This window comes from Mus caroli, chromosome 1 (genome assembly GCF_900094665.2).
Source record: "Mus caroli chromosome 1, CAROLI_EIJ_v1.1, whole genome shotgun sequence".
Lineage (NCBI taxonomy): Eukaryota > Metazoa > Chordata > Mammalia > Rodentia > Muridae > Mus > Mus caroli.
Window position 1 is genome coordinate 44,604,951 of NC_034570.1, and position 8,575 is coordinate 44,613,525.

The following is an 8,575-nucleotide window of genomic DNA, read 5'->3' on the forward strand; positions in this document are numbered from 1 at the left end:
CATATTTTAAAAGATAAATACAATGAAGAAATTATTCTCATTTGTTATGTAAAATGATATTATATTTAAATGATTCATCATCTTAAGTATATTGTACAAAAGATATCATTCAGATTATCTTATTTTGTTTTAGAATAAATTTTATTTTGTTAAAATATTATGGTTGAGTGAGGAGCTAACATAGGGGTTGGAGCACTGCATGCTCTTCTAGAAGATCACAGTTCATTTCCTAGCATCCAAATCATAGCTTGCAATATCTGTATCTCTATTTCCAATGGATTTAATGACTTTGTATGTATTTCAAGTGTACTAAGCATGCACATAGTGTACTTATGCACACAAAATATCCATACAGATCCTATTAAAACAATTTATTCATTTAAATGTTAAAATGTATTTCACACATATAAGTGACTTTATCCCCTTTTTTTTATTTCCACGATATTTTCATTGCTTATTTTGGAATTTCATATAATACAACCCAATCAATTTCACTTCCCAGACTCTCCAGGTCCACTCTCCAGGTCCACTCTCCACTCTTGTGGCCTCCCTGAAAGAAATGAAGAAGGAAAAAAAGAAAAAGTAAAACAACAACAAAAACCCAAACAAACAAACAAAAAATGCAAAAAACAAAAACAAGTCAAATTTTTGTTGCCTATATAGTCACTTGAGCATGGTTAAACTTCCAATGACCACCTCCATATAGACAGCAATCACAACAACAGCAACAACAAAATCTGAGTTCTTTCCCACTGCCATCACTGTCAGAAATTGTATAAACTGTGAAGTGCAACACATCAGGATCTTTAACACAAGTTTTAAGAGTTCTCTTCAATGGCTTCCTGTCGAGATCATGTACATGCCCATGGTCCAGGCAATAGCCAGAAACCATGCAGAAATGTTATAATTTCTAATAGCATTTTTTCTTTTCTTTAAAATAGATTCTTTTCTCACATGATATATCCTGATTACAGTTTTCCCTCCTGCTTTTCTCTCTCCTTGCCCAAATTCCTCCTGTCTCTTCTTTGGATACCAGAAAGAAAATATTGAAAATCCTATCTTGGAACTCTGGAAAATCTCACTCTTTCTTTAAAGACATTCCTCCTCCTGCTTGTTTGCTGACCTACATTGCTTTGTTTTCTGCTTTCTTGGACCATATCTCAATTAAGTATGTCGTTTTCTTCTTAATTTTTTGCTACGTTCCACCTTCTGAAAGAAACTATTACTTACAGTTCATGTTCCCTGTTATTCTTTCTCAAACGTTAATGAAACAATCATATATGCCTTCTTGTTTAGTCTATTTTCTCATTTATTAATCAATATTAAGAACACACAAAATGGAACCCTGATTTCCCTGAAAGAATTGGACATAGACAAAAGAAAATAAAAGGTTTATATCTTTCATTCAGATTTCTTAAATATGTGAACACTTACTACTGAGACAGTGACAGCTGTCACTAATCGGTGTGATCTCTAAGGTTAAAAAATCCAGGCTATCCTGAGCCTGTAGTTTGGCTTTCTCCCTGGTATTGAGGCAATTCCTCAGCTGCCATCTGTCTGGCTCCCTAGTCCCCTATGTGGACTTGCAGTCCATATAGCTATCAGTTCCTTTGCCTGCACTTTGAAACATGTAGCTGACCTTAGCAACTTCATTCTCTAAAATCACAGCAGCTAGAGGTGCCTTTTCCAGTCTGAGGAATCTGAAGACATGACGGTAGAAACTGAGTTAGCAAACAACATACCTGTTTTTTCTTCAACCAGGATTACTGAAGAAAGTGGAAACCATTGAAAACAACACATTTTTGAGTTTATTGTCAACAATTTATGACATTGGGGGAACATAAAATATGTGAGACTGTTGCAATAGTATGTGTTTTGTTTGTAAAATTGATGTGCCACTTTAAGACATATTCCCTTTATGAGATAGGATAGTTACAGAGAAATCAATCTATACCTTCCCATTATTTCCAGTCTGGCAGATTTATTAGGAATATGTAAACGTATGTTCCATTTTGTCTTGGCCCTGCAAGAAAATATATCTGCTGCCTACCCCAAATGTCTTCTGAGTTATGGTCGGTCTCCATAAGATAATACCTCTAAGCTTAGATGTGTCCAAGTCACATATTGACAAAGTAAAATAATGCATTATCTTAGAGCATACTCTTCCTCAGCATAAGTTGTAACAGTAAGAGTTTCTTTTTGTTTAGGAACTGCTGGACTTGCTGTCTGATGAACCAGGTAGAAATGAAGGAACTAATTCCCCTGAAAATATAACTCAGTACTTTTCAGTCTCAACTGGCTTCTTCATTCACCCACAGATTACTTAAAACCCTAATATTGCTGGATTATAGTGTTGCAATTTGAACATTTCAGTTTTAAAGATAAAAATTAATGTGAAACCCTTATTGTAGGGTCTAATTTCATTTGTTATAGAAGAGATCCAAAATCACAGAGGACAATTATCCTCAAAATCCACCAATGTGGCAATAATCAAAAGCCAAGAAGAAAGATGCAAGAAAATTAACTACCAAATGTCACCATGATCTGAACTTCCAGTGATACAGCAGGACAAAGACTAGATGGATGAACACCAATGGCTTTGGGAATATTACCTGCATAGAACTGGTGCACTATTTACTTCTTTTTGGTGACATAATCTGCAGATTTACAAGATCATCAACCTCCAAATTTTCTATTGGATCTGCTCAATTTACATATAAACTGATTACACTGAAGTAAAACTTGCATTTCTTAGTCTTCCTAGTCATCTTCCGTGTATTCATTTGGCACAGAACCACTCAAGACAGACGTAACTTGTTCAGCATGGGACATTTCAATCACCACAGAAGGTTTAACCAGACTGTACTAATATTATTAACTACAATTGTCATACAACACAAAGAATCAAAAATCAAGCAATCTATTATTGGAATTCTTTACTACAAAAAATTCGGGATTGAGATGATGAAACATACACAATTCTCTTTATAGATAAGTCTTTTAAACAGTAATATTTTCTTCTCTATTCTCAGATTAAAAATTGATCTATAAACATAGATTCTCATCCTATTTTTTAACTGTGAAAATGGAGAAGTAAAGCCTGGTTATTAGATTTCCCTGACATTCCATATTTCAAAATAATATAAATTATAAATAATAAATTATGACAGTGATATAGAAATGTCTCATATACATCATGCAAAGTTATGGGATACTCCATGTAACAAAAACAAAACATGAGATTTGAGGAAATTCTGTATTCTACCTTTTGGTTCATTAAAAATATTTGATACTAAAATATGAAATAATACATTAATTTTTAAATGAAACAAATTCTGCCTGACTGTGATACTGACACTTATTTAATTATTTAAGTATTTGGAATATAATATTATTATAAAATAATGTGATTAGGAATATTGTATACTTTCTCAATCTTTTTCCATTATTAATTTCATTTGCTGAGTATTTTGCTTTGTGGAAATACTAAGTATGAATCTCAGATACTCATCATGATAATTAGCCAACATTAATATGTAAATTGTTGAACTTCAGAGTCTCTACTGTGATACATTATGTTTTGTGAATTTTGTAAATACTGGCAAACACTGAGTAACATACATTACAGCTTTGTTAGGTAATATCAGCTCTCTCAAGTGTTTTGCCTCTAGGACTAATTGCTTCATCTTCTCATCTAATGTAACTGCAACACAGATATTTTCTTTCTCTCTACCTCTCCATTTTCCAGAATGTTCTTTAATTGATATTATTTACTATGCATTTTTCAGTCTGATTTATCTCACCAAAATTTATCAACAATTATTTGAGTGTCTTCATACTATCACATGTTTGTGTAATGTTTTCGTATATTCACTTGTTTATTTTGTAGAATGAAAGGAAAAATAAATTGTAATATTTATTTTAAAGTTTTGAAAGTTTATAAATGTATACCATCTATCTTTTTATATCAATTCCTGCATCGTCCAGGGTGCCACCAGCAACATATCTTTCCAACCTCATATCTACTCTTTTCTTCCTTCCTTCCTCCCTCCCTCTCTCCTTCCCTTCCTCCTTTCCTTTCTTTTTGGTTATAATCCATTGAATGCAATCAATGCTGCCCATATGTGGATATGTCATTTCTCATCTACCACCAATGGTTCCCTGATTCCTCCCTTGTTAATCATCTGCTAACAGTATAAAATTTCTAATATCTACCAATTGAACCAGCAAAATTAGATACTGTTCCCTTTGTTTGCCTTCTCTTTTCTACAGCTGAAGATATAATTTTCTTGTATTACAATAAGGAAAGAATTTTTCTTCCAGATAGGATGCCAACCCTCACCAAAGAAATTATTATGCTGAAATGTAGTTTGATGAGTCATCCTGTTCCTTGTTCCTCTGGATTACTTACAGAAACATGAGTAAAGGGTTAGTTAAGGGAGCATGAATGATTTTAAATAGGTATATTACTGAAAAGCACATGAACCATGACTAAACAAAATTGCTTACTAGGAACTTCTTGTCCTAGATGCTGGCTAGTGCCCACAAGGTCTTATTACCAGCATTTGTTACTGCTTTTAAAACTTTGCCCTTGTGAATCTTGTAAAGTGCTAATATCTCTGGGCCTCTTAAGTGCCTGTAGATTTCTGAGTTTTATGATATACTTCCTGCCTCCAAGAAGGGATGTTTTACTTTGAAGAAAACAGTTGCATGACACTCTCTTCTAAGTTATAACTCACAATGTTCACTTGTTTGCTACTAAAAAAATGTATGTAAAGTTACTCCTTTATGGGTACATGTGTTAGGCACACAAGTTAAGTTATATGAAATACATTTACTTCTCAGTATCCTCCTGTGATTATCTTAGGTTTCTTAGTCATCACTACTGATCACAACCTAATGCCCATATTTTCTATAGTTTCAATGATGTATCACACATTCTGGTTTGCTACCCAGTGCATCCAATCCAGCTGCCACTAACAATAAAATGCACCCTTATTTTATTTTAAGCCATTTCTAAGGTATGCAATTAAGGATGTTTTTGAAAGAATCCAAAAGGGTGAAATCTGGAGCAAATATATTTTATATGATCAGCTACTCCATGGTACTTCAATCTGTCAGTAAAATATTTTTCTATTCTTCTAGAAACTTCAGATCTGAGTTAGAATAGGAACAAAACTTGACACTTTTTATAATAGGAAGATCTTATAGAAAATGGAATAAAATTTCTTTTCTTATATTGTATAGACATGTCTCTAATTTCTGCAGACTTTATAAGTAATTGTAGACAAATTTCTGAAATTTGTTCATTTATTAAGTATCCTGGTATATGTATGTATACATACACATATATATATCATGGATACTTTCTTTTAAAATTGGACATGATACTTATTTTTTTTATGGTTTTAGAGATTTATTGTAGAAAGGCAGAGAGAGAGAAAGTAAAAGAAAGAGAGAGGCCGGCAATGTCCACATGTAGAGAAGGGAGGAAGGGAGGGAAAAAAGGAGGGCTAGAGATGAAAGTAAGAATGGTGAGAGCTTAAGGGAGCGATACTTACTCTTATATTATTGGCAAAGATTATTAATAGCATTTAAATCTATTGAGTTAATATTTTAAATTGTTTAATCCTTCATAAGTAATGTGTTTATTAAAGCTAATATAGATCTTTGTCTAGAATATTATATATTATTTTTTCAAATACAATTCCTGAATTTGAAATTATTCATTTGTTATTTAGGTACAGATAGTCTCTGATGTTATAAATTAATAAAATTAAGTTTATTTCTATTCAGTACCATAGACTTTAAAAACATAAAGTTAACAACCATGGAATAAATATTAAAGGACTGAGCAAAGAGATCTGTCTGCTGAATAAATTAATTTTGTTAAAGCAAGTATTTAGCAGGATTCACAGGAAAAAGAAGTACAAAAAAAATCCAAAGTTTACCAGAAATAATTTGAATAAAAATAAGATAATTAATAACTCTGATGCAAATTTTTAAAAAGGTAGAACAAATTATAGAGGGAGTCAAAACAAAAGGCCTTTGAGAAAGGTAAGCCTGGTTTCAAAATCTAGTTAGAACAGTATTAGATGGTTTAGGCAGAACCTTTTTTTGTTTTTAATTGGATATTTTCTTTATTTACAATTCAAAAGTTTTCCCCTTTCCAGATCTCCCCTTCAGAAAACCCCTATCCCATCCCCCTCTCCCTTGCCTCTATGAGGGTCCTCTCCCAGCTGCCAACTCCCATCCTCCCACCTTGGCATTTATCTAAAAGGGGGAGAAAAAAGTTCTACTTTACTTCTTCTTGTTAAAGTTTAGTGTGGCATATGTAAATGGTTTGCATATTTATCAGAAGGGCATTAATTTCTTACTATGTAGTGGGTGATACATTACTGTTTGTAGTCTTACATACTTAAATCCAGTCACTCTTCCTAAGCTAGAACTTGCTGTACACTTTAGAAAAGAAGCTGACACATGATGTTTTACTACTATGAAATATTTTAAAACCATGGAAATATTATGCATGTGTCTTAATATTTGTGTTTATTGAAAATTAATTACTCAAAAAGGCATCCACATTTCCACAGAAAATGAAAAATAGGAAATAGGTTCAGAAGTTTTGTTATTTATTTTGCCAATGAAATATGACATGTCATATCCACTTCCCACTGTTTAAACCTAACACTAATAATCAAAAGCAAACATAATTCAACATTGAAGAAAATCAAACACTAATGACAAAAGATAGAATTCTTGAAAATTTGAGACTGGCATTTTGATCTTATCATCTTCAAACCTGGAAGCTCAGGTGAGAGGTCAGATGAGCTGAGACAATCAATAACAGGATGGTTGATGAGGGTAAATACAATACAGCATGCGTGCGTGTGTGTGTGTGTGTGTGTGTGAGAGAGAGAGAGAGAGAGAGAGAGAGAGAGAGAGAGAGAGAGACTTTGGATTTCACATATAGGATAGAAATGAAAAAAACAACAATTGCCAAGGGTGTGTGTGTGTGTGTTTGTTTGTGTGTCACATTTACCATGTGAACATTTACACAAATTGTGAAAAACTGGTATCAATAAAATCATTTATATTCATTGCTTGAATTTTATGGAAAAACTGGGGACACAAAACATTTTTAGTATTTAAGAAAAAGTTTTGCACTTTTTGAAAGACACATTTGAGAATGATGCTATTTCTAAATTTGTTTTCTTTAATTGCCACAGATAACTTCAATAATATCTATAGATAAACCTCAAATAATGAAGTAGGAAAATATAAGAAACATTAAACATTTATGTATGTATCTTCTATTTATTTTAAGAATTATTTTTACTATTCATTTGAATCATATAGCCTACACACAAATCCCATAAGATTTCATCCTGTCTAATAAATATGCTGTGTCTTTAACTTTGAATAATTCAAAACTTTGAAAGTTTACAGTTTGTAGCTTAGTGATATATATATGGATGTATAATAGTACATGAGCCATTATGTGATGTTTAGTCACAATGACTTATTAATACCTCTACAACTTCCAAATAATGGTAGAATTGAAATGAAAAACCTAGTAAGAGAATAAATAAATTATTTAGTTTATGTCTATGTATCTCTACATAAAGCACTGAGTCTTAAATGTAGTAATTGCAAAGTTATAAGCTACAACTTTAAATGCTTTTGTTATTTTAGTGACACAGTATTAATGGCTGGATTATAATATTTTTATAAGTAACATAAACTTCCAAGTGATCTTTAAAATGAGAACACAGGCTTAAGGCATGTATTTGGATGAAGATTTGGAAATAACAATTTTAGCATGTTTAGAAACTCTACATTTTTGTCTTATGAATTGAAGAACTTCAGTTGAAATGCTTAGAATTGCTTTTTGTTAGGGCGATGTCCAGCTCTCCACATGCTTATAGATAATTAGCCAATTGAGCTAAGTAACATATTTTGCTCAAGAGCCTTTAAATTGAATTACTTTCATTTTCCTACAAAACATCTCATTGAGACTTAATGAGCCAACAGATCTGCCAGAAACCTGAGACTGTGAATACCTTCAGAAATTGCTATTAGATTGTTTGAATGTTGCTACTGCAATTCTTCTAACAGTTATGGGATATAAAGGTAACAGTGTTCCTAATAAGCACTAGCTACAGGTCACCTTATGTAAGAGTATGATTACTTTGGAACAGAGATAAAATATTTATTTGCAGAAATATACCCCAGTAGAAAATGACTATAATATTTGTATTTGCAATTTGATAAAACAGACAAGCCCAGAAAAATATGTCAAGAAAATTTCAAGATATGGTGTATTATACAACATGGCTGTTCTTGGGGAGAACACCTGGGACATAATTATATGCACTTCTTGATCTTATCATACAAGACAAACATAAAGGCACAACCCATGCCTCTGAGAACATTGGACCATGGACCATGCACCCTTGGGAGAAAAAAAAAAGTCTTGCTTGCTTTATCTGCCAGCAGTCAAATATATACATACACACACACACACACACACACACACATATATATATATATATATATATATATATATATATAT

At 32.3% G+C, this 8,575-nt stretch overlaps 1 pseudogene; it reads right to left on the reverse strand.

The window, feature by feature from the left end:
• Positions 1-491: 491 nt before the first annotated feature.
• The window catches only part of LOC110295163, a 28,351-nt pseudogene continuing 20,267 nt past the window's right edge, over positions 492-8,575 (reverse strand).